This window comes from Oryctolagus cuniculus, chromosome 18, assembly GCF_051225735.1.
Source record: "Oryctolagus cuniculus isolate XC-2025 breed Fujian yellow rabbit chromosome 18, ASM5122573v1, whole genome shotgun sequence".
Taxonomy (NCBI): domain Eukaryota; kingdom Metazoa; phylum Chordata; class Mammalia; order Lagomorpha; family Leporidae; genus Oryctolagus; species Oryctolagus cuniculus.
In genome coordinates this window covers 72,736,611-72,764,202 of record NC_142884.1, presented here as the reverse complement: position 1 = coordinate 72,764,202, position 27,592 = coordinate 72,736,611, and the positions used below count along the sequence as shown (strand labels likewise).

Below are 27,592 nucleotides of genomic sequence, written 5' to 3'. Positions count from 1 at the left end.
GGGGGGCGGCACTTCCGCCCTGACCGCGGCCGCGATGTCTCCCGGCTGCCGTAGCGGAGGTTGTGGAGCGCGGCCAGTGGGCGCTGAGCTGGGTTTCGCCCAGTGTTGCGGGGCTGTGGAGCAGAGGAGAGGGCTGGGGAGTGGGCTAGCTCCCCGCCTGTGTTATTCGTCCACTCCTTTCGGTACGCGTCGTTGTGGCAGCAGCGCACACGTCCCAGGCCCTCTTCCGGGCCTAGGCACGTCGTGGCTGAGGAAGTGGCGAAGCGATGGTGCCCACGAGTGGCACGTGTTCAGGGGCGGATAAACAGGGGCCGGGCTGCTGTCGCTGTTTTACCAGTCTCAAGGCCTCCGGGTGCGTCCTTTAGCACGCGCAGCCCCCACCTCCACCCCCATATAACGAAGAAAAATGGATCCCACAGTGACTGGTCCACCCCTGTGTGCCGTGTGTGTGAGAAAGACATCAATGTACGGCTCCTCAGCCCTGAGTCGGTAGAGTAAGCGACGTCTCACATGCTAAGCCCTCACCCGGCTGCGGCACCTTTACTGCTTGCAGTTCAGTGGACGTTGCCCCTTCCTTGGTCATTCTGTTAGGTCCGTCGGAAGTTGCCCCTTGATCAGTTCTGTTACGTCCTCGGAATCGTGCTGTTCCTCCCTGAGCAGCGCTGAGCTAACAGGGATTGGAAGTGGTAGTGCTTGGAGGCTCTACACTGCCCCAGAAGAGCCTTCGGCTGGGTATAGAAGGAACAGAAGTTAGAGGTGGCCGCGACGGTCAGAAGTCGCTTGAACTTTTGGAAGGTAGCCTGGGGGTGGGGGGAGAGGAAAATGTTGTGGCTGGTGGCCTGCTTTGAAGAAGACACACCCTTGTGGGATACCAGTTGTAAGGTGGGAGTGTATCTCCATGGGACCGTGCTGTCATGGCTCCCTGAAATGCTGATTCGGTTTATGCCTCCATTTCCAGAAAGTGGTCTCACACCAAATAAGGCTGGTCTACTGCTGGAATCCCAAATAGGGTCCGAATGGTTTACCCCTGTTAGAGATGCTCTGAGTTTTGAGCTCATTGGTGTCTTGGATCTAAGTGATCCATTTCAGCTTTGCCGTTTTATAATCTTAAGGCTGGTACAGGAACTCCGAGGCTCTAAATCTGCTTCAGTTTTGTTGGGGGCGGGTGGGTGATTCTGCTCACTTATCTCCCCTCCTCCGTTTTCTCTGAAAAATTAAAAATACATATATGAAAGGCAGAGGCAGAAGGATGGAGGCAGAGGACCTCATTCACTGGTTAGTGTATGCAAAGGCCAGGACCAGGTTGAGCCAGAGCCAGAAGCCGCATGTAATCTGACTTTCCTGCTTGGGTGACAGAGACCCAGTAACTTGAGCAGCTGTCACTGCTGCCTCCCAGGGTCTGCATTGTTGGGAAGCTGGATTCAGGATCTGGAACTGGGAATTGAACGCAGGCGCTCAGTAGAGGACGTCTTAATCACTAGGCTCAATCTCTGCACCCCTCCAGGAAATTTATACTTCTCAAAAAGCCATGTAACAATAGGCAACCGATTTCCCTTGGGATTCCAAACTGAGGTGATGTGGAAAAGACAGCTGGAGTTGTGGGTGACAAATCCAAGTCTGCATAGCATGTGTCTCGTACTGATCTGCCTTTTAACTGGTTGATTAACTCTACCCTTTTGCGGTCATAGAGTTATAGGACTTTATAGTAAAACTTGCTGAGCTGTATGAAGGCTGATACGTAGGCTTGGTGGCTGTTTCTGATCAAGGATAGTTCTTGGATTGTGTAGCCATTTGTTTTTTGTATAAAAATCAGTGGCAGTGCATATCTTTTATGTCAATCAGCTTTAATGAAAGAACCGACTGCATATGCATGGGGTGTGAATTCCCTCCTTTAGGGAGTCAGGATGTCAAACTAATTCAATAGCTGACAGCTGTGATTAGAACAAAGAAAGACTAGCATGAAAGTCACTGACAGGAGAACCGAACTGCTGAGAACGAAATAAGAAGTAGCCAAACTGACTTCCAACCAACAGTCAAGTTTGTGCGCAGGAAATCAATGAGAAGAATATGAGCTATTTTCTCCTTATTGATTTTCACTTCTAATTATCCCTCAGAGGTAGGTTGGTTTAATTTTTATGCCTTTTTGGGACTAATGAATATCTGGAGCAGTGCTGAATAGAGTGGCTTGGCGTGTCTGACACGTTCACTCTCCCTTCCTCCGTCTCCTTCGTCTCCTATCCCTTCGCCCTTTTGACTCACAAGTGCTAAGTAATTTTGAAATTCAGTGCAAGTATTAGTGAGTAATGCTTTCTTCAAGTATGCTGATGGAACTCCAGAAGCTGTGGCACAAGCAGAGATAAACTGCATTTTTCCTCAACTGTGATTTAGTCAAAATGAGATGGTTTCCTTCTGGGAAGGTCTTGTGCTCTTTAATGATTTGCTACTGCTTTCTGGTTAATAAAGAAGTCCAGGGAACTTCATAATCTTGAGTTTTCTCCAGGAATTTTTTTATACTTCCTTGTGCAGCTACCCCCAGCATTCCTGTCAATCGGAAAATACTGTGAATTGAGCCATGAAATATATTTTGAGCCTGTTTTCTCATCAGCCATTGTTTTTCAGTGTTAACAGAACTTCTGCTAGTACTCTACTGATTTCCCTCCAGAAAATAGACCGTATGTTTAATTCTGCAACAGAATGGGAGATGTCTGTGATATCAATAAGTTTGCCACATAACTCAACCACTGCTGTAGAATTACAGATTAAGGGTTTTAGAAGATCAGCCACTTTTTCTCCTTGATACAATGATGGCAACCTCTAGGGCAATTTTTTGCAGGACCCAAGTATAACATAAATGTTGATTTCCCCTGTGGGAATCTTCTCTGTTGGAACTGAATGGTCTCCTGGAGTAGCATGTGAGCAGGGCTGACAGTTCTAGGTGTTTCCTTGAATAAAATAAGCTCTCAAAGTTCCAGTTTCCTTACTTTTAAAATGAGAAAGGTATTACTTAACTTACCGAGTTGATGAGAGGTTTAAAAGATATTATGTGGCTGAAATGTCCAGCTTAAACCAGGTGCCCAATATGTACCTATGTTTTTATCTGTCTTTTCCCTTCTTTGGATTATCTTTCTTCCCCCCATTTCTTTTCTTCCTTGCCACTTTCCTTTTTATAGATCCGTTTCTCCACCCTGTCCTCCTTCCACTGTTTCTTCCTTCATTCCCTTGTTAACAACCTTTCCTTCAACTTCCTCTTCCTTCATGCCTCCCTTAGAAGAATCTTCAGAATTCATAATGTTGACTTTCTCACTCAACAGCATCTTTCCCTTTTTCTTCTTGTGCAACCTATTAGTCACTTAAACTGTCATCTACATCTCATCTCATTATTTTTTTGAAATTACCATTTAAAAAATTCTGGCTCCAGAAATCAGTGGATGAGTAACTGTAGTGGGAGCTGTTTTTTACCCACCAACCAGATCAGAAGAACAGCACACTGCCCACACCCCAGACATTTCCACGTGGCCACTCCCCCATCATGACTTCTGTGTAATCTGCCCCCCGCAACAAGTTAGTTACCCACTTCTACACTTGATCTTAGCCAAAAGGCCAAGAAGCGATGGTTACCCACTTCTGGCAAGGTAAATTTCTCATTAAAACTATATCAGTCCAATTTCCTAGAATGTAATCTTTTGTTTTGGGCATAATTTGCTAAACATTGTGTGTGTGTGATAGTCATCCCTGTTGTGTGTATTTGTAGTTTCTTTACTGCTGTGTAATACTCAGTTGTAGGAAAGCACCACAACTTATTTTTACTTTTACTCTTAATAGATATTTGGTTGTTTGCAGGCTCTGATTGTTAAGAATAGTACTTCCACCAGCATTCTTTCACATTGCATCTATTGCATGTGGGTATGTGTTTCTTCTGTGTACTTATGTAGGGGTTGAGTTGCTGGGCCAGAGTATGATCCATTATCAGTAATGCCAAATTATTTTTTTTTCCAAATTGGTTCTAATGATGTTCTCAGTATTAGTGCAAGGGGATTTCTTTTGGTCCGCAGTCTTACCAAGAGTAAATGCTGTCCAAGTTTTAATTTCAACCGTTTTTGTACATGTGTAGTGGTATCTCATTTTCTTTTTAAAATTTTTACTTTTTTTTTTAAATGCACACACTCTCTAAATGCACACACACATATACACACACAGCACTTCCATCTGCTGGTTCAATCCCCCAAATGCCCACAGTATATGGGACTGGGCCAGGCTGAAACCAGGAGCCTGGAACTCTATTCAGGTTTTCCACATGGGTGGCAGGGACAGAAGTACTTGGGCCATTACCTGCTGCCTCCCAGGGTGTACATTAGCAGGAAGCTGGAATCAGAAGCAGAGGCAGGACTTGAACCCAGGCACTCTGATAAAGAATGTGGATATCCCAAGTGGCATTTTAATCACTATGCCAAAGTCTGCCATTCATTGTTTTAATTTTTATCTTTTTGATTGGTGTTGAAATTGAGTACTTTCCACCATGTATCTATTGACTAATTTGTTGAATTGTGTGTATGTGTGCATGCACGCACGTACACATGCATGTGTGTATCCTAGAGATAAACTCTTGGCTGATTTTATCTCTGTGTTTATGTTTATGCTTATATGTGTACTTATATATACATGCGTAGCCATATATTACCAATGTGTTCTTACACTCTGTGGCTCACATTTTGTTCTTTTAATTCTGTCTTCTGAAGAATGGAATTTCTTTTGTGAATTCTAGTCATCAGTACTACTGTTTTATGAGGGTAACACTTTAATGTCTTGTTTAGGAAACATTTCCCTACCTGAAGGGCATAAAGACATTTCATTGACTTTGCCATGACCTTCAGATTGACACATTACTGTGAGCTGAATGTATAACCCTAGTTCATGTGTTTGGAACTTAATTCCTAATGCAACAGTGCTATAAAGGCAGGGGCTTTAAGAGGTGGTTAGGGCAGGGGAGGGCTCTGCCCTCATGTGTGGGTTAATGTTTGTGTCACAGGAATGGGTTTATTGTCTTGAGAAGATTAATTATAAAAGTGAGTTAGGCCCTCTCTTGCTCTTTCCTCACGCAGTGTTCTCCTGGCTTTCTGCCTTCCGCCATGGGATGGGACAGCAAGAACCCCCGCCAGATGCCAGCACCTTATCCTGGACTTCCCTGTCTCCAGAGCTGTGAGTAATGGTTTCTTTCCTTTATAAACTACCTGGTGTGTAGAATCCTGTTACGGCAAAACACGAAACAGACTATGGTAACTACGTGTTGAAGAGACCACCTTTCCCCCTACTCTTCTGTGGTGCAGCCTTTGTTATACACCACATTTCTGTATGTGTGTGTTTCTCTTTCGGGGCTCTCTATTATATTCTGTTGGTTTTGGAGCCAATACTGTTTGACTCCATTTGATGTAGTATTGTAAATACAGTCATTATATCTGGTATAATATGTTTCCCCTCCTTGTTCTTACTTTATAGTGAATGCGTCACTTTTTTCCCTATACTTCCATATAGTTTTTATTTTCCACAAAAAAGGTGGCTGATATTTTGAATGGAATTTAAATTTTTAGATCAGTGATGAATAATTGAAATTTTTACAGTGAGTCTTTTAATTTTTGAACATTGAATGTGTTCTATTTTCAAAATTTTTCTTTCATTTCTTCAAATATTGTTACATTTTTGCATTTTAGTTGCAAATCTATTTTAATATGTTTGATACTATTTATTTATCCTTTTTTAAAGATTTATTTATTTACTTGAAAGTCGGAGTTGCACACATAGAGTAGAAGAGGCAGAAAGAGAGAGAGAGAGGTCTTCCATCCACTGGTTCACTCCCCAGATGGTTGCAATGGACAAAACTGTGCCAATCCAAAGCCAGGAGCCAGGAGCTGCTTCCGGGTCTCCCACATGGGTGCAGGGGCCCAAGGACTTGGGCTGTCTTCTGCTTTCCCAGGCCATAGCCGAAAGCTGGATTTGAAGTGGAGCAGCTAGGACTTGAACCGGTGCCCATATGGGATGCTGGCACTGCAGGCCGTGGCTCTACCCGCTATGCTGCAGTGCCAGCCCCTGATACTATTTATTTAAATGTTTTTATTTGCTACTTGCTGTTGGTATATAGATCAGTTATTAAATATAGACATTATATCTAGCAAACTTGCTAAATATATGTAATTACATGTTTTATTTATATTGTTTATCTTATATATAGCAACATTACTCAGCTTAATTATTAATTCTGTATTTTAATCTGGAGATGTGTTCAAATGTTTGTATACCTAAGAATCGTCTTCAAGTAATAACAGTTTTACATTTAGCACACATATAATAGAATGAGAAGAAATATTTACCATTTAATGAGATTAGTATTTAATGATATTGATAATAATATTGATTAAAAAATAACCTACGGAGAGGAGTAGGCATTTGGCACAGTAGTTAAGCCACCACTTGGGATGCCCATGTCCCATATCAGTGTGCCTGGGTTTTAGTCCTGGCTCTGCTCTCTGTTACAGCTTCCTGCTAATTCGAGACACCTTAGGAGGCAGCATGTGGTGGGTGGGATCCTTGGGCTCCTGATACTCATCTAGGTGACTTGGATTAAGTTCCTGACTCCTGATTTCAGCCTGGTGAAGCTGTTGTAGGCATATGGGGTGTAAACCAGCAGATGGAACATCTTTCTCTCTCTCTCTATCTTACCCTCAGACAAATAATAGTAAAGATGTGTGAATAAAAAGATTACCATTAAAAATAACCTGGCAAGAGTATTACAAGGAAGGAAAATATAAGCAAATTTCAATTGAACATAAAAGCAGAAATCCTAAATAAAAATTGCCAAATAATACTTTGTATGAAAATATGTGATGTATAAGAAGAGTATACTATAACAAAGTTGGATTTATTTCAGAACTTTAACTTTGGTTACTTTGGTTTACTGCCTTGAAGTCAGTTTCCTTTACTATTTGTTTTTCATTTTTTAAAAAGATTTATTTATTTATTTGAAAGAATTACACAGAGAGAGAGAGGAGAGGCAGAGAGAGAGAGAGAGAGAGAGAGGTCTTCCATCCGATGGTTCACTCCCCAGTTGGCTGCAATGGCCAGAACTGCACCAATCCGAAGCCAGGAACTAGGAGCTTCTTCTGGGTCTCCCACGTGGGTGCAGGTGCCCAAAGACTTGGGCCATCTTCTACTGCTTCCCAGGCCATAGCAGAGAGCTGGATCAGAAGTGGAGCAGCCAGGTCTTGAGCTGGCGCCCATATGGGATGCTGGTGCTTCAGGCCAGGGCATTAACCCACTGCGCCATGGCACCAGCCCCATGCCTTTACTATTTACTATTGTAAAAAATAAGTTACAAATTCTGGTTCTAGGTAAACTGAGGAAGCACAATCACCCCATCTCTCTCACAAATGCAGAAATAAAACCTCTACTTAATGCATAAGGAATTTATCTGAGTACTCAGAAAAGTAGTGTCATGTACAAGGTAGAAAAGGACTAGAAGTCAAAGAAACATCAAACTGATGATATCCCTTTTTTTTTCCCTTCTTTATCTCTTGACCACTGCTTAAAATACCCAGAAGTGGGCCCTGCACGTAGGCAGAGAGAGTTCTTGGAAAAACACCTGGTTCTGGTGGAAAAGGGAGCTCCTGATGTTCAGAAAGAGTCAGGAGAAATCTTCATTTTCCTTTGGTTTTTCTGTGTTCTCTGGTGTTCTAGATCTCAGTTGAATCCGTGGCAGCAGTGCCAGCAATGACAGTGATGGTAGCCCATAGACACCAAAACAGGGGGAGAGGAACGTTGTCTGATCAGAGGTTCTAAGAGTATGGGGCAAATTCCATTGTGTTCTTTCCCCTATAACCTGTTACCACTTTCTGTTGGACACGGATACAGTCACATAAAGGGCATGGCAGAGCTGGGCATGTTAAGTATCAGCAGTTCCGTCAGAAGACTATGTGGGTGCCACTGAGCATTTCAGAGTATCAGGGAGAGCACAGAGAAGGCAGTGCCCGGGAGTGAGAACCACATCACGAGGTTTTGCATCCCTAGACTCGTCTGCAGAATGAGCATGTGTGTTTCTGATCTCAAAAGCATACTAAAGACTTTTTGAATTGAACTATGGTATAGACCACTGTCCAAGTTCCAGACAGATGACTGAGTAGACTACATATGGAACAGATCCAGACAATCCCAAGTCTTGGAAAGTGGACCTTACATTGAAATCATAAATCACAGAATGCTGGTTACAGTTTGGAGCAAGAACCATACTGGATTGACTGCCAGCTTTCTTTTTAGTTTTTTTAGGCAAGACAGTTTCTTGTTACAAACTATTCAGAATGTCTAAGATACTTTCCTAAATCACTCAGCATACAAAAGATGTAAAGAAGGAACATAAAAAAGTAAACAAAAATATCACTAGTTAGGCTATACAGCAAGAAGGAGGTCGTAGAGGAAAGAGCCAGTGAACTTGATGATAGACACAAAGAAATGTTCTACTCTGAGCAAAAGAGAGAAAACACATTAAATAAATGAACTCAAGTAACTGTGGGAAAATCCAAAAAATCTAGGAGTTGTTATACTTGTTTTAGAAGGAGAGAAAAAACAGGCAGTGCTGGAAAAATATTTGTGTAAATAACAATGGTCTTTATATTTTAAAATACCCAAACCTACAGAATCAAGAAGCTTAGCGAATCTCAAAGAGAATAAACAGAAACAAATTATGTCTAAACACAGCATAACTAAAATGCTAAAATTGGAAAATAAGAAATGTGGAAACGGAGAAAAATGAAGCACTATTTATAGAAGAAAGATCCTTATGACTGTGGATTCCTCACCATAACTGTTAGAGGGAAACTCTGTGTTCAAAGAACTGAGAAAAAAAATGCTGTCAGCCCAGGACTTTATGACCAGTAGATACCCTTCGGTAATAGAGGAGGAGACAAAGCATTCTTGGATGAAGGAAAATGAAGAAAAGTTGTTGCTAGTAGACATGCAGTCAAGTGATTTATTATTAAAGGATACAGATGAAAAGATATGAGAGTAAGATTTAGAATATTGGGCATGAAAGAAGAAGTAAATAAATGAAAAATATCTTGATAATTATAATATCAGATCAGCCAAGTATAGCTCATATGCCAAATTCAGCTCATCACTTATGAGCAAGCTTTGAAATGTCCATAGAAAATGCAGATCATGAAAGAATGCACAGATTTTGATTTTTTAATTAAACACATATATATGTATTTGTTTATGCATTGCATTTGGCTGCTTTCACTCTGTACTGGCAGAGTGAAATAGTTGTGACAGACACTGTGACTTGCAAAACTTAAAATGTTTATTGTATGGTCCTTTACAGAAAAAAAAGTGCATGATAAACTATTGTTCTCTTGAGGATTTTTATAATTTATTTGAGAGGCAGACAGACACACACACACACATACACATGCAGAGATATAGAGATAGAGATGGAGAATGGACACATGATAGAGGGAGAGATCTCCCAGTCACTGGTTCAGTCCCCATATCCCTGGTCTGTACCAGGAACAAACTGGTAGCCAGGAGCTAAATCCAGATCTCCACAGGAACACAAGTACTTAATTCATCACCTGCTGCTTCCTAGGGCACGTGTTAGTAGGAAGCTGAAGTTGGGAGCAGAGCCGAGACTTGAACCCAGGCAGTCTGATGTGGGATGAGGGCATTTCAAGTGACATTTTAACTGCTAGACCAAATGCCTGCCCTCTCTTGAGTATTCTAAAAACATATTTAATAGTTGAAAACAAAGACTATAATATTGCTTGGAAGTTCAAAAGTATATAAATGTACTATTTAAGGTAAGTACAACATAAGGAAATTTCTGTTAAAGTGGTTAAGTACTGATTCTAAGATGACTGTGAAAAATGAGATATGTAATTCCTAGAGCAACCAATAAAAGTATATAAATATATACAGTAAAAACAAATAGATAAATTAAAATATAGTGCTGAAATTATTCAAGTAATTTGAAAAGGGAAATAACAGTAGGAAGGAAAACAAATAGAAAAACCAGAAAACAGATATTGTAATTGCATAATTAAATCCTGAAATATAAATAATTGCAATACATATAAATTGTCTTAGTACACAATTAAAATAAAGGGATTGTTAGAATGAATTTAAAAACAAAAAATGATCAGTGGTTTGTTTCTGAAAAGATGGAACAGATGGACTTTTCTCTATTCTTCCCTCTAAATATAGGAACAACAACAGCAAACCCTAAATAAATACAAGTGTCTGAAAGTTGGAGGGAATCAGGCAGATTGGCTATGGAACTTGGGATCCAAGGAAAGATATGGTCTTAAGATATCTAGGTTTTATTTTTCCTCATATATCCCAGACTTGGAGTTAAAGAAACTGTTAATCCAGAAATGTCAACAGGCACAGAAAAATTTTTTTTTTGAGATTTATTCATTTATTTTGAAAGTCAGAGTTAAAGAGAAGAGATGGAGAGGCTGAGAGAGGGTTCTTCCATTCTCTGGTTCATTCCCCAGATGGCCACAACAGCTAGCACTGGGCCAGGCCAAAGCCAGGAGCTAGAGCTTCATCTGAGTCTCCCACATAGAAGGGGACTCAAGCACTTGGACCATCTTCTGCTGCTTTTCCCAGGCCATTAGCAGGGAGCTGAATACGAAGTGGAGCATCTGGGACACGAACAGGTGCCGCAGGGGATGCCAGAGTTGCAGGCAGTGGCTTCACTTGCCACGCCACAACACTGACCCAGAGAGTTTTTAAACTCTCAACATAAGCCTACTGTGTCTAGCCTAAGGATGAGGAGATGACCAGCAAGAGAGAGATTTTAGAAAACATCTACTTTACTCCAGCAAAACACCACAGAAAAAGACTAGCAAAGGCCAAGTAGAGAATGTCGACCTCCACCTGCATGTTTTTTTAATTTCCTCCATCTTTCACCTACCAGAGTATTGGCAGAGAAGGCTGAGTGGGGACTTGGGACTTTTATTCCTGATGAATTTTAGATAGATTTCCCTTGGTCTCCAGCAGTTTCGGTGAAGACTTGTAGTGAGCTCAGACTGTCACCCTACCCTAGACTATTAATAACTACATTAATTATAAGTAGCTTAATTATACAAAGAAAAAGAGATTACTAGAGTACTTTAAACAAAATAAAACAAGATACAACTATGTTCTGTCTTTAAGAAACTCATTTCAAATGTGATAATCTAACAGGTAGAAAATAAGAGGATGCAAGGGGGTTGTACTGTGGTGCAGTGGCTGAAGCCACCATCTCCAGTGCTGGCATCCCATATGGATGCCCTTTTTTTTTTTTTTTTTTTTGACAGGTAGAGTTAGACAGTGAGAGAGAGAATGGCCACCACGGCTGGCACGCTGTGCCAATCCGAAGCCAGGAGCCAGGTGCTTCCTTTTGGTCTTCCATGCAGGTGCAGGGCCCAAGGACTTGGGCCATCCTCCATTGCCTTCCCGGGCCACAGCAGAGAGCTGGACTGGAAGAGGAGTAACTGGGACAGAATCTGGTGCCCCGACCGGGACTAGAACCCGGGGTGCTGGCGCCGCAGGCAGAGGATTAGCCTAGTGAGCCGCGGCGCTGGCCATGGATGCCTGTTTAATCCCAGCTGCTCCACTTCTGATTCAGCTTCCTGATAATGTGCATGGGAAACCAGCAGAGAATGACTCAAGTTCTTGGGCCCCTGCATCCATGTGGGAGACCCAGAGGAAGCTCCTGGAGGCTTTGACTCAGGGCAGTCTTGCCTGTTGCTACCATTTGGGGGGTGAACCAGTGGATGGAAGATTTATCAATTTCTCTCTCCTCTTTCTGTAACTCTGCCTTTCAAATAAATAAGTAAAATCTTCAAAAACAAAAAAATAGTATTTTAAAAAAGAGGATGGAAGAATAGTTCACATACACATTATCACACACTTAACAAGAATGGCTCTATGAATATCAGATAAATAGGCTTCAGAGCCAAGAAATGACTAGTCATAAAGGAGCATTATATGGCGATAAAATGGTTAATTCATCCATAACACAGAAAGTTTAAAAATAAATTGCATGCACAAAAAAACACAGACACAAAATGGTAAGGCAAAAAAGTGGTATAGAAGAAAGGAGAAATAGACACATCCTCATTGGTGGTTGAAGACTTTGGCACCTTACCCTAGGTGATTTATGGAAAAATGAGGCAGAAAATCAGAAAGGATAGTGTATCACCAACCAATAAAATGTAATTGATATTTATAGAATGTTTTAACCAACACCAGCAGAATATATATTGTTTTCAAGTGTCCACAGAATATATATCTCTGTACACTGCATCTTAGCTATAAAATAAATGTCAACAAACTTTAAAGGATGGAAATCATATAGTGTGTGTTCTCTGACTAAAGTGTATTCAAGCTGGAAATCAGTAATATGAGTAATAGGAAAATCTGCCAACACTTGAAAACTAGCACTTTTCTAAAAAATCATGAGTCAGTAAGAAGATATCAAGAGGAATAAAAATACAATAAATAGAATGAAATTGAAAATAAATATATCAAATTTGGATTCAGCATTATACCACTGCTTGTGATGCCAACATCGCTTACTAGAGCAACATTTCCCTCCTTGCTGCTCCATTTCTGGTCCAGCTCCCTGCTAATGTACCTGGGAAAGCAGAGGAAGATGGCCCAAGTACTTAGGCCCATGTCACCCATGTGAGAGACCAGGATGGAGTAAACTGGCTCCTTTTTTGGCCTGGCCTACTGTTGCAGCCATTTAAGGAGTAAACCAACAGATGGATGATTATTCTCTCTCTCTGTCTCTTTCTCTCCCTCTTTCAATTTATGTCTTTCCCTCATAATTATATCAAATTTTTAGAACATAGCTAATGCAGTAATGAGAGGAAAATTTATAGCATTACGTGTTTACACTGAAAAAGATAAAAAATCTTAATAATCGAAACTGTCACTTCAAGAAACTCAGAAAAGAAATATCAGGAATTTCTTCACACTCTCTTTCAGAAGATGGAAGAAGGGAAAACTTTCCCAGTGTATTTCATGATTTTGTGAAGCAATCACTAACGTTTCATCAAAACCAGATGAAGAATATATAAAGTAAGAGATAAAAGAAGACGTTGGACAATGTTCTTCATAAATGTATGTTTATTCCAGGGATACACGACTACAAAAACTGTCAGTGTAATCCACCATATTAGCAGGCTAAGGAAGAAAATGAAATTTCATGATCATGTTACTTGATGCAGAAAAAGCATTGGACAAAATTTCAATACTCATTCATGATTTTTAAAAACTATCCTTAGGGACTTGCATTGTGGTGTAGCAGGTTAAGTCACCGCCTGTAGCATTGGCATTCCATATGACCAGTTTGAATTCCGGCTGCTCCTCTTCTGGTCCAGCTCCCTGTTATTTAATGCACCTGTGAAAGCAGTGACAGATAGCCCAAGTGCTGGGGCCCCCTGCACCCATGTGGGAGACCTAGATGAATTCTGGCCCTGCCCTGGATGTTGTGGCATTTGGGGAGTGAACCAGCGGATGGAAGATCTCTCTCTCTCTCTCTCTCTCTCTCTCTCTCTGCCTGTTCCCTCTCTCTAAGTCTGCCTTTTGAATAAATAAATAAATCTTAAAAAAATCTTGTCTTTAGGAGTAATAGGAAACCTCTGTGGATGTACAAAGAGCATCTATAAAATGTTCCAGCTAACATACTTCATGTTGAAAGACTGAATGTTTTCTTCCTAAAATTGAGAACAAGGATAGATGGCCTCTCTTACTATTCTTACTCAACTAGAACTTTTAGCTGGTGCAATAAAGAAGAAAAAGAAATAAAAGGCATACAGATTGAAAACAAAGAATTTAAACAGTCTCTTTTGGGAGAAGAAATGATTGACTATGAAGAAAATGCCACGGATTCTATAATAAGACTCCTAGAACTAATAATTGAGTTCAGCAAAGTCATAGGCTATAAGATGAGCATATAAAAAGTAATCATATTTTTATATACCCATGATGAATCATTGATACCAAAATGGAAAAAAATAGAATACAACTTAAAACTACTCACAAATGAAATTCTTAGTTATAAATCTAATAAAACCTTTATACATTTTGTGTGCTGAAATAGCAGACTTCTGATAAAAGAAAATGCACATCTAGACAAATGGAGAGATCTTTGTTCTCTTCAGATTAATGTATAGGGTTAACATTGTTCCTATGACAATTAACAGCAAGCTTTTTAAAAGTTGTTATAGAGGGCCCGGCACTGTGGCGTAGCAGGTAAAGCTGCTGTCTGCAGTGCAGGCATCCCATATGGGTACCAGTTTGAGTCCCAGCTTTCAATCCATCTCCCTGCTAATGTGCCTGGGAAAGCAGTGGAAGATGGTCCACGTGTGTCTGGGGTGTGAACCAGCAGATGGAAAATCTGACTCTCTCTTTCTCTGTAACTCTGCCTTTCAAATAAATAAATCAATCTTTGAAAAAAGTTTCTGTATAGAATATTATCCAAATATGTTTAGATGTAAATGCAAAAGAAATAGAATAAATATGCTTTTGGTAAAGCATACAGTGAGATGATTGAGTTAATCCAGTATCAAGTCCCGTTATATAGCCTCAGTGATCAAGAGTGCATGGTAATGGTGAGGAGGCAGATGCTTAGATCAACACTATAGAACAGAGGACCTTGAAATAGACCCACACTGTCGCTCCCCCTCTTCGTGGAGGAACGACACAGGACCCTGCGCTGTTCTTTCGTCTGCTCGGCCCTCCCCGGGTTTGCTGCTGGTTCTTCCCGGGTTGGCTACTATCCCTTCCACCTCCGTGGAAGGGCAGTTCCCCCTGGCCACATTCCCCACTTCCGCAGGGGAGCGGCACACCGCCGGCCGGCTTTTCTCGGGGGCTGCACAGGTGTTCCTTCAGCTAGATGTTCCCCTTAGATGTTCCTGGTGAATGCCGTCTCTCTCCTCCTTTATAGTCCTCCTCCGCCAATCCCAACTCGGCTGCCCACACGCCGAGTACGCTGCTCTCCTCCAATCAGGAGCAAGTCCTACAGTTTATTAGTTGAACTGGAGGCAGCTGTGCGGAAGCTGTTTACTTCTCTCCCAGCGCCATATTGTGGGAGAGCAGATGCATAGAATAAGTCCTAATTCCAGTAACTCAGTCCAGTCCGGATTGCTCCCCACACACACAAATATGCCAGACTTTTTTTTTTTCTTTTTTTAAAAAATGCACAAAACCATACAATGGAGGAAGGGTAGCATTTTCAACAAATGTTGCTGGAGGAATTCATATCCATACACAAAACAAACAAAAACAAGGTAAAACTCTTGACTTAGGACCACACTTTACATGCAGTTTATTTAAAATATATCACAGACTTAAATGTTACAGTTTTAAGAAAAAAAATCTTCATACTCTAGAACTTGCCTGAGAGTTCTTAGTCTTTGTACCCAAGCCATTATCCATAAAAGGAAAAAAATGATAAATTAGACTTCATAAAAGCTAAAAACTGCTTTTTGAGAGTCTTTATTCAGAGGAAGAAAGACGAGCTAGCAACTGGGGGCAAATATTTACACACCATGTATGTTACAAAAGACTCCTATTTAGAGTAATCTCGGAAACTCACAACTCAACAATAAAAAATACAGATGACCCAGTTAGAAAATGGGTGGATGGAAAGAGACTTCCAGTGAAGAAGACATAGCAGATGGTTAATGAGCCCGGGAAAGGCAGGCAACATCATCAGCCATTGAGGCATGCAAGGTGAGCCCATGATGAGACATCAGACATCCCTACTGGAATGGGTAAAATAAAAATGAGTGACAAAGCAAATGCTGGCAAGGATGCAGAGAAACAGAGGCTTGTGTCCGTTGCCCGTGATTTCCTTTGTATTTATCTTGAGTGGGGGTTGTTCTGTCTCAAAACTGTGGCTTGATGTCTCTGTCAGTTTTAAGTATTTCTCATCCTGTGTCTTGCTGGCTTCCAGTAATTGAAAACATGATTGTAGGAATGAATTGGCTGAGACATGTTTACGTATCATCCTTTGCATATATACCCCTGTCCACAAAGTGGTAAGTATGAAGGCAAACAGAATGGAACCATGATATGCCCTTTCCCCTGTGCTATACCCTAAATGATGTCTATCTAGTTCTCACACGCAGAGTCTACTGATAATCACTTAATAGGTGCTGGCCTAATTTTGCTACCAGTTTTATTTCCTAATTAAACATAGTAGGATGAAGGCAGTGAAATATTATCAGGATTGTAAAAGTGAAACACAAAGAGATCGATGGTAGGGCAGTCTAATTTGTTGAAGAAAGGGCAAAGACAGTGATGATGCGAGTTCAGATTTACAGAAAGGCAAGCGAGGAAAAGCCAAAATGAAGGGCAGGTTCAACAGCTGGGCACCAAGAAGAGTTGTTCAACATATCTAAGAGATTGCTGACATTGTGTTGTTACCTGGTACAAATTTCCAATAACCCCCATGAACTCTGTCTCAGATGCTGCTAGGACCTCCTGTAGTCTCTGAAACCAAGAAGTCAAATGAAGGGGTGAGAATCCAGAGTGGCAGATCTCATTTCATACCACTCTGGAACTTTCCCCAGGATGGCTCTGCCTCTGTGTTTGAGTGTGTTTTGTATACACTTCATGTTATCAGGTGGTCCTACACTATTCTAGTTCCAGCATATCATAGTCCTTCCATGGACATTGTAGATGGCCAGACCAGAAACCTAGTTGAGCTCCCTTGTCCACCTTCTGTGCTAATATGCCACCTGCATGCACAAGACAGAAGAGGACTTTGTGGCCTGCTTGACAAAAGGAAGGGGTTTCGTCTCCCTCCTGGGGAATCGAGGGTGCTGCTGTATAGTGGCACTCTCCTCTGCAATCAGTTGACTACTTCTCTGGCAGCTGACTCAGGAATTAGACATTTTCTGTGAGTGATGCAAGGAATCAGGAGATGGTAAGGGATTGCCAAGCAAAATTGCTGTAAGCCTTAACTGTCAAGCATAAGCAGACCTTATTGAATCTTAATCACTTCTAACTCCTTTGGGGGTTAGGAGGACAAGGTAAGAGTGGAGGAAGATGGTGGGTGTTGAGGCCCATGTTTGGTAGGCAAAGAATCGGAGGCTACACATGGAATTTGAGATAAGTCGTGCTCTGTGGGACAGTCTTTCCTTCAACAATATTTGAGACGTACCACTGGGGCTGCAGGGAGGATGACTGTGAATGAGGTAGAAATAGTTCTTTCATGGCACCTACAGCCTAGTTGGGGATGTGGCTACTAAATGAACATTTACAAAACTACACATCACATTTCCTCATGGGAGAAGTACAGGTTGCAAGTGGGACTCACAGGAAGCCATCCTTACATCTGTACCGTGAGAACATCCTAGAACCCCTGGAGTTAGTGAGAGAAAAGTTGAGCCCTGAAGGAGAATCAGACACTAGTTAGATGAATAGGCATGGGGGTAGACGGGTGCCAAGAAAGTGACTGTGTTTCAAAAAGTGAAAATTGCTGCAGTGTGTTGTGATAATAGCTATGGCTTTAGCCTGCTAAGAAGATTTTCCTCTACTAAAACCTAGTGTTACTTTTGTAAACTGGGCATGGGTGCATGACTAAAATTCAGAGCATCATCATGAATTGAGCTGCTGCCCTTCCCTCACTGGTTTGTCCAAGTGGGAACCCTGACTTCATATCTGGAGGCAGGAAAGTACTTGTTAGTGCAGATCACTGCATCTGACACTTGGTCTGGCAGAATGTGTCTCAGCCCCCATCACCGAGGCACACAGTGCCCTCCAGTGGAAGTGAAGGTGGGCAACCCTTCTGGGCACAGCAGTTTTGCTTTTCCCTGTGAATGTGTGGTTGGTGGGAGTCAGCAAAAAGTCTGCTGAAATTCTGATACCAAATAATTCAAGTGCTCATTCCCACCAAGAGTTGATTTATTCTATTATCTAAATGTTAGTCCTTTTAATATGCTGCCAAAGAAGTTTCCAAATTGAGAAAAATGACCAAAAGTCACAGAGAAAATGAGAACTATAAACAACGGGAAATGATTTGTCATCTCTCTTTCAGCCCCACCCCCAGGACATGGATTCCGCTTTGGCCTTCGGGAGGGGATTAGGAAGTGGGTCTGCTGGTGTAAACAATGCTGACAACAGAGAGCTCACATCTTCCCAGTCCTCCGACACACGCTGGCAGTAGTTCAGGGATGTGGCTTTGAAGGCTCCCAAGTGTCATTTGCCTAGGTGCTCACAGGTCTGGGATCAGGACGGAACCAGGAGGCGTGTGTGTGTGCATGTGCACACGCGTGTGTGTGTGTGAGTGTGCGTGTGTGTGAGAGAGAGAGGGAGAGAGAGAGGGAGGGGACAGCAGTGTATCAGGTCACAGTGTCCCAGGGCCTGTTTCTCCAGCATACACCCAGATCCACTTCCTCCTCCGTGAGGAAAGTTGGGACACTCTGCCCCAGTGAATTTCATTTTGGGATTATTCCACTCATTTTCAGCATTCCCTAGAAATGTTGATATTCAAGAAGATGATAAATGACCCAAATAGACTTGAAATGCTTTCGGGGACATAGGAAGCGGAAATGCAGTAGCTCTGCCATTTGTAAAAAAGTTGAAACTGAGGGGAATGACCTGTGTTACCCAAAAGAAGCCTCTAGGTGGTGCTGCTGTGAAAGCTATTGGCTAGATTTTTTTCCCCCTTTTTTATTTTTAAGTACTTACAGGTCAAGCCAAATATTTAACTTATTAAGTGTCTTCTACTTGTGATTAATTGCTAATATGATACTATTGATAATTTATATCATCACATTTACATTATATTCTCCTAAGAAGAAGCCTGTATTCATGAATTACACAACAGAGTAACTTTAAGGGTTGGAAAATATGTCCTCCTTTGGTTATTATTTAATAAAGTTAAAGACTTTCATATGTGGCTGGATTTTTCCATGTACATAACAACAGACTCTACAATTATCTCTTTACCTCTACTTGTACATAGTAGGTTTCAAAATAATGTTTACCAGAGGACTTGATGTTTTTAGTTTTTCTTCTTTTACTACTTTTGGGGATGAAATAAGTGACTGGATTAAGCTTTTTAAAATCCTAGTCAGACATTACTGCTATCTTTACTCATAAAAAAGGTTGGGGGGACATTTTATCTTTATTTCTAAAAGTGGCCTGAGGGTATGTGTGTGTGTGTGTGTGTGTGTGTGTATAAAATCACTTTTTGATTTAAAAGCAAATTGGTTTTTGCAGTTGATTCCATTGAAATTCAGGAATGGTATGAAAAATTGCATTTGATAATTGCTCGAATCTTAATCAAGATTTTATTAAAATCAATATTTGATATGCTGCTCAATTTAATTAAATTAAACCACAGAGAAATGAGTAATAAATGAGTTTGAAAATCAATTGCAGGATAATGTATGTTTCTTTTAATTAGTTTAACATATGAAGTATGGGGTGAAGCAACTGCTGACCGTGAAAGAAACAAACAGAATCACCATTTCTGTTTCTACATGATGCCCACGCACTGTGTGCCAGGCACTGTGGTAAGTCCAATCTGTCTGTTATTTCATTTAATTTGAAATAAATTGCTGGTGGTGGGGTTCTTGTTTGCTCAGCTTGTGATTTAGGCACAGGTGTGAATCTTGATGGTTGTCCTAGTCATTTCCTCAGTAATGGGTGCAAGTGGATTTTAACAGGCTATCCCAGCTTCTCCTATGACCAGAAATAGGGAGAAAAAGCATTAATTTTAGAGAAGGCTATCGGTGGTGGATTCCTTCCCAAAAGAAGTGTAGCTTTTACAGGCAAGTGAATGGAGGCAGAAAAGCCAAACTAAAGTGCCTGAAGACTCAAAAAAAAAAAAGTAAATTAAAGAAAAACCCAAAACAATTTCTAATTTTTCTGGATAGACACTGGATACAGCTGTTTGCCATGTAATTTGTGCCTATTGACAGTGGCAGAGATTTATGGCTTTGGTAACAAAGTGTTCTAATTGGGATTTGTTAATGTAAAAGTTGTGGTGCAGGAGAGGGAGAAGGTAGGAAAATGCAGCTTCCATGGAGGCCTCTTCTCTCCTGGTGTGGCAGCGTTAGTGCTAGGCATCGGGGCAGGCCCATCCTCTGAATTAGGCCTCAGAGTTTGTGCCTGCATTTTTGGTTCTAAGGCCTCATAGTTACCTGAAGAACCTGGTGTAGGGAACGAATGATGTTCTCGCTGCAACTCATTGCCACGAGAATGAGACCACAGCTCCCTAGAAAACCCTCTGCTGTTTGGCCGAAAGGTGACAGATTTCACTCCTGGGTCACTTTTACTCTTTTTGGTTTTGTTTCTGCTGTCTATCTACACCTCTTCAGTTACTTAGAATTTTCATTTTAAAAGTCTCATTTTAAACAACTAAAGTTTAATAGATTTAATTGAGAAGAAACATTTGTTTCACAACCATAAATAGGAAACCAAAGTCATTGCCTTCAGAAGGGTATGTGTTGAGTTAAAAGTGTTGCCACATTGTAACTCTGGGAACATATTCAGAGATCTTGAAGACAGACTTGCACCAAGCTGATGCTTATTTGTTGAGTCTAGGAGATAAAAGTAAGATTTGAAAATGGGTACATTTCACAGTAAGTGAATCAGTTTTATCCAGTGAAATGTCTGCATGCCACCTAAATTTGTGCCTGCCATGAAGGATTGACCTCCTGGTTTTTTGAGTGACAGCCGTTTTGTCTTTTCCTGCTGGTCATATGAAACTTTCACCTCCAATTCTTTATTCTCCAACTTCCAGCTTACCCTCACTGGTGCTTAAACCTTGCAGTCTCGCCACCTGATTTCACTTTTCTTATTTCTGGATACATAGAGAATCCTGATTCTACTCCCCTTATTTCTAGACGCTTAGCGAATCCTGTTAATAAGCAAATACACTTGGGTGAGAGGGCAGGGTAGAGATGAACATTGTCTATTGTTGGTTCACAGGACTTCTCTTCACATATACTGTTTGAAATCACTTCTTCTTTAACCTTATGTGGTGAATCACCAGCAGTGGTACAGCAATTGTAATGCACACTATGTCTCTTACTACTCTAGATCTGCATAACCCTGTCTCCACTTCCAAGGCAACCTGTGTGTGTGCACGTTGAGCAGCCAGGGCTCAAACTGGTGCCCATATGGGATGCCAGCACTGCAAGCAGAAGCTTAACATTCTATGCCACAGAGCTGGCCCTGGTGTCTTCTTTTGAATATTGCATAGATGTGATCCATGGCTCATCATGGATCAAGTAAATAAATGGACCAAGTAAACAAATACACCTAACGTTGGAGAGTGCATATTCATTCGGATAGATTGGAGAGAGCAATCATGATCGTATTTTATCATGACTCCTGTCTTTTTTCCTCACTCATAATACACATTCATATTTTTGTGATGTCCTGCATAGAAACAAACATCCTGTTTTGCATGTGAAGTTGTAGGATGTAAATTTTGTTTGTTATGTAATATACTAGTACTGTTTAATTCTCCCTCAGTGTTGTCACATTTGAAGTTAATACGTCTGTTACTGAATGAAAGTTTCCCCGAGGCCAGGAAAGGGGCTGCTTCTGAGTTGGCCACTGCAATAGCTCCATCACAGAGAGCAGCACACAGCAGTGTTGCAGCAGCTGTTTACAGATGAAGGGATTGTGACCCTCTGTCCAACAGGACAGGTGGCATCCTTGTAAGAAGAGAAAGAGCAGAGATTTCTCTGTCCCTGTCCCTGTCCCTGCCCCCCCACATCTACCCATGTGAGGATGCAGTCTGAAGGTGACCATTTGTGGGAAAGGAAGAGAGGCCTCGCTAGAAACCAACCCTGCCAGTACCTTGATCTTGGTCTCTAACCTCCAGACCGTTAGAAAATAGTTTTCTGTTATTCAAGACACCCAGTCTGTAGTATTCTGTAATGGCAACCCAAGCAGACTGATAAACTGCTCAACAGGCTAACATAGATACTACATAAGTAAATGGGCACAATGCAAATTGCATGTAGAGAGGACTTCACTGTTACCCTGAAGTCCGTTGGTATAATAATTGACTAAGATTAGAGTGAAGCTTTTCAGGCTTTTGCATTCTTTTATTAAATTTTTCTGTAGTTTTGTTCCTGCATTGCTGGTGACCAAATTGCTTGTATCTAACTTGTAAGTAAGCATTGTTGCTTAAGCTGGTTTGAAAAGCTGGCATCTAACTTGTTCATTCAGAGCAGCTGTTAGAGACCTGAGGCTTACTCTCTGCATGGATGGAACATGAATAGAACAACCCCTCTGTGGAGAAGGGCTTATATTTTGGGCAGGATGTTCTGGGGGTTGAATTTCTCTGATTTTACTGTTGGTTGCAGGGTTGGATGTTTGTGGCTTTCCTAACTACCTGCCCAAGGTGGGGTGACATCTTTCATGCTTGACGAGTCTTCTCTTTGTACCATGACAGCATTCTCATTGTCGCATTCCCTTCACTCAGTTTCTCATAACGTGCTCCTAAGGTGCCTACATTCTTGCAATTACAAGAGACATGAAGGTGACGTGAGTTGTACCTTCAGGAAGTCCTTAAAAAGGTGGGGGAAAGATGTGACTGCTGCTATTGTATGTTATACAAACTCTCTGTAAAAGACCTTCGCTCAAGAGCTGAAGGGCCAGGAAGAGGGAGTGGCCACTGCTCGAAGCCCCTGGATTGCATTCACTGACAGCATCTCTTTCATTCAACCCCAGAGGGTTGTTTTTCCTGGTTTCAGATCAGTAGAAAAGCAGGTGTCCCAGCTACCAACAGTTCTACTTCATCATGCTATAGGCACTGTAAATAGGAAAGGTGCACTGCCCCTGAGAAGCCAGGAGCTCTCTCCTGTATCAGAGCAACCACCTGGGGGAGAACACCTCCTCTTGAAGCAGGTGCCTGTGTATTCCAACTGTAACAACGTTCAAAGTGGCATCTTTCTAACGTCGTTTGGTCCGAGAGCCTCCCTGGCCGCAGAGGGTCTTTTGCCTGTACCTGGTGGGATAGAGGTGGCAATATATTGCTTTTCTCGTATCACAGCATTTTCTGTCCCTTATCTAGACCCCTTTTCCCGAAATATTCAGCATGATTTAAGGTTGTTGAAAAATCCTGAACTTCTGTGACCTTAGGAAAATAACTGCCATGTTATTTTAAGAGCAAATAGATGCGCATTCCTGGTGTGGCTTGAATGGGAACTAAGAAGGAAAAAAGAGAAAGGCACACACCCCATGAGAGTTGGGGTTGCTATTTCTGCCCCAGCTGGAACTGGGAAATACCAGGGGTCTCACAGGAAATCTTATCTCACCGGAAGACGATCCTGGCCTCTTGGCTGAAGAATGGGCGTGCATTTTTGGGTACATAAAATTGCAGACCCAGACAGAGGCCTGCTTAGCCTGCCCTCTTCTGGCTTAGCCTGCCATTTATTATCATTCATGGGGTGGTGTTAGCTGCCCAGCTTTAAAGAGAACTGGCTCTTCAGCAGTATCTTCACCCCTGAGAGTAAAGAGAGCGAGCGATCTGTGTTGTATATTAATCAGAGCCCTCACGACTGGCTTTGAATGGTATTCGACATGTCTGGAAATGTGGTGGGTAAACTCTGCCCAAAGTGTGCTTTATTATTTATGACTCAGGAGCCTGTCCATCTGAGATCCAGGCTGGAATGAAAGGACCCAAATATCCATCTTCATGAGCTCTGTGTTCTCCCAGTTTCTGCTCCCTGAGCACCACCTTCCCAGCAGAGGATTCTAGGAGTCTGTTTGTAACTAAAACTGTACTACAATCTGCCTTTTCAAGTACCCCACGACTTCTGTTTCTGTTAGCTTTGGGGGCAGGTGGCATTTCAGGAACACTAGGCAAATGTGCATGGAGGCTGTTCCTCCCAGACTTCCCTTCCTTTTCCCACATGGCAAGCGCTTGCACATCCTCCGACACCTAGTTTGAATGTAGCTTCCTTCCTGCCCTCCCTGACTGACCTAGCCAGTTGGTAGTTGGTCACCGGCTTCACTGTGCTCTTGGCCTGTTTTCTTTACGCCTCTGTCACACACACATTTTCCATGTGGGCAAGGTCATCCCTGAGGGGATGAACACTTACCTTTCCTTTTGAAGAGTCTCATTAATAAAAATAAAATAAAATAAAATAAAATAAAATAAAGCCTCAAATAGGTGTGATATTCACCTGCTGATACATCCTGTCCTGGTCAAACCACAGCACACAGGTCTCCATTCAGGGTGCCATTTTCTAAGAGAAACAATGGCACATCCAGGCATTTCCAGACAAGTTCAAAGTCATGAATTTCTTTGGTGAGGACTTCAGGCCAGAGGATTACATGAATGTGGCAAGCAGTGTGGTCTGGCTTAGCCCCAGGAGGGCCCTAGACAGAGTCCTTTTTCCTACTTTTGGACAAAATGCACAGATATGAAAGGTTAGGTGGTTTTGGGAACAAATGGATGTCTGGGGCTGGTTAATGGAAAAATCAGAGGGTGATTTCCAGGGGCATGACCTGAGCTCTTTTATTAGTTTTGTCCTGGAAAGAATCATTTCAATAATTTGCGTGGCACTTTGGGAGATACACTTATCAAATCAGTGAATTCCATATATTGAAGAGGAACAGCAAGCACACACAGTGACAGTTCCTTCACAACTGCCCAGGAGGTTAGAGCACAGGTTCTCAACTCTTTGGGACACAACATTCTCTTTATATAAAATCTTTCATAATGTTACTTCTTATTATTGTGAAATTAAAGCAGCAGATAATATGTTACCTATATTTGTGATTTCTATACGTTAATATGATGCCCTGAATGTAATGTAAAAGAGAAATAAAAATAATTTAAAAATTACATTAGGAGACATCATGATGTACAATCAGTTCTACTATAACACTTGTTTAGAAAATGAAAATTTGCTTTCACATAACTGACTTGTTAAGAAACACTTTGCGTGCTTGTGTTGCTCATGCATGATTTGTTCTACAAGAAACACAAGATGAACACAGAAAATTGCACCCAGCAGTGCCATGCAGTTGGATTTCTCTGGTGACTCCCTGAGAGGTGGTGTTGTGAATAGTGTGATTTTCTAAAATGGTAAACAACTTCTGAAGTTCTGAACAAAGCAGGTTATACTTTTGTTGCGATTTACACAGTATTTGTTTTCCTAGAGAATTCAGTTATATTAGCCTTATGCAAAAAATGCCTGTGCTTCTGTAACTACAGTGGAATCTACAAGAGAAGTGAGACAGGTCTCTCTCATCCACCATAAGCCACCCAAGCCCTTCACCACTGAATGCCCAGCAGTGTCCCTCCCCTGTCAGGTGAGAACCCAAACTGCCCCCACAGATTTCTGTCTTTTGGTCAAATGATAATCACTAGCAGTGGATTTAAGCTGTGATTGGGATTGATATAAGTTCCTTCAGGATGGCTGAGAAAGTAACTGCTAAAAACAGGATAGAGAAAATGAGCACAAGAAAGGAGATGAAAAGTTAATAGTGTTTTGTGGACACTAAGTGAAATATGAGTTTCGTGTGATACAGGGTACCTCATCTGATGAGTGAAAGTATAATAACTGGTTCAATGCTGTCCAGTAGAAATACAGTGTGACTACAGAGGTAATTAACAATTTTCTAGTAGCCAAATTCAAAAAGAAAATATAACAAGGAAACAGGTACAGTTGACTTTATAAAATGTGTTATTTAATACAGAATACCCAAAATATTATCCTTTAGATACAATTAATATAAAAAGTGTAGTACGTGATACTTTATGTTCATTTTTTCTGACACTAAGTCTTTGAAAATTATGTATTTTACACATATACCGTATCTCATATTTGAAGTGTCCTCTCATCTTGCTCCAAAGCAGGTCTTACTTGGTTATCAGAGTGCTTAAAAATTGACAGCTGAATTCTGCATTTTATAAAATGCTGTTGAGAGTGAGTTAAGAAATCCCAACTCAAACTACCTTAGACAGTGAACACATGTATTATCTTACAGAGGTCCAGTTTTAAGGACTGTAGGACTGGTTGATTCAACAATTCCTGGTGTCAAGGATGTGGGCTCCTTCTGTTATCCCTTCCTGATTCTCTCAGCATGGCACCTGTTCCTCTCATGGATGTAAGATTTGGCCTGAAGCAAGCTAGGTTCTCATGCTTCCTTGTTTGTATGCAAAAGGAAAGATGAACACACTTCTCACCTAAACTTGAAATATCTATCCTTTCCTTCAGTCTTATCGGGCCAAAATACCATGTCCTGAAGGACTGACTTACATTAGTCATGTGGGTGAGAATATTGGATATTCTTGTGATAGCTGCAAAAATGCTGTTTTCCCTTCATTCACACACCACAAGGCACACCACTTTTTGTCATCTTATTCTTGCCTTGTTCACACATCTACATTCCCTCCCTGTCTGTCTTGGGAAGTGTTTGAGTTTGTGACCACCTCATAGAACACAGGCTGCAATCACTGCTGATGGGGCCACACAGGCAATGTTATGATTAATTTTGATTTAAGAGGATATAAGGATATGGGGGTAGGTTAAAGGAGAGAGCTGAGGTGAAAGGGGGAATTGAAATAATTTTATGTGAGAAATGCTGAAGGGAATAAAGTGAGAAGTGGAGGGGCATTGGATTGGAGGGTAGAACAGCTGACTGTGTGTAGATGACTCTGTGTCTGCTTGTAGCCATCCTGTGCTCCCATCACATTAGCTGCCACTAATTTGTTCTGGAATTGGAAGCCAGATAATTGAACTTGGAAAAACATGCACTGTAAGAACAAATAGACTGTGAGTGAGAATCTGAGGTGCCCTCTTTTGAGTAAAGTACTCATTTATTTATCAATTCTTGAACTTGGTTACTTTTGTTTGCCTCTCAGTTTGTTCTCTTTTGTTATATTTGAGGGCTTCAGTTTATTTCTGGGTAGATGACATGAGTTTTCCAATTTGTAAAATATGCAAATAAGTTCATGAAGGATCACTAACAATACTAATTAATATATATTGATGTTCTGAGCAAAGCACTACTTTATCTGTATTACATTCGGTCTTCCTTTTCCCTTGTTTTTTACCCCAAATGGCTGCTATGGCCGGCATGCTGCGCTGATCCGAAGCCAGGAGCCAGGTGCTCCCTCTTGGTCTCCCATGCGGGTGTAGGGCCCAAGCTCTTGGGCCATCCTCCACTGCACTCCCGGGCCACAGCAGAGAGCTGGACTGGAAGAGGAGCAACTGGGACAGAATCCAGCACCCCAACCAGGACTAGAACCCTGGGGTGCCAGTGCTACAGGTGGGGGATTAACCTAGTGAGCCGCAGCACTGGCGGTAGTTACTGTTTGTATTTTAAATTTATAGATGAGGAAACTCAAGAAGAAAAAATAATTTTCCCAAAGTTACAAAGTTAATAAGCTACAGATATGGGATCCACCCCCGGATCCTCCAGTTTCAAAGCCCATCATCTTAAATATTACCCAAGGGATGTTTGGAGAGAGCTTTCTGCCCTTGACTTTGAAGATAGTAGGAGGGGCAAGCTCTCCTAATTCTCTTTGATGTTACTGACCCAGAAGAGTTGTTACATTGACTTAAAG

General features: G+C 41.5%; 1 long non-coding RNA gene across 1 annotated transcript; it reads left to right on the top strand.

The window, feature by feature from the left end:
* The first annotated feature begins 49 nt into the window (after window positions 1-49).
* Window positions 50-19,566, top strand: LOC149121030 (uncharacterized). The gene is made up of 3 exons (XR_016225510.1): window positions 50-182; window positions 5,100-5,196; window positions 19,454-19,566. It is a non-coding gene; the product is annotated as an uncharacterized LOC149121030 (long non-coding RNA).
* The last annotated feature ends 8,026 nt before the right edge of the window (window positions 19,567-27,592 follow it).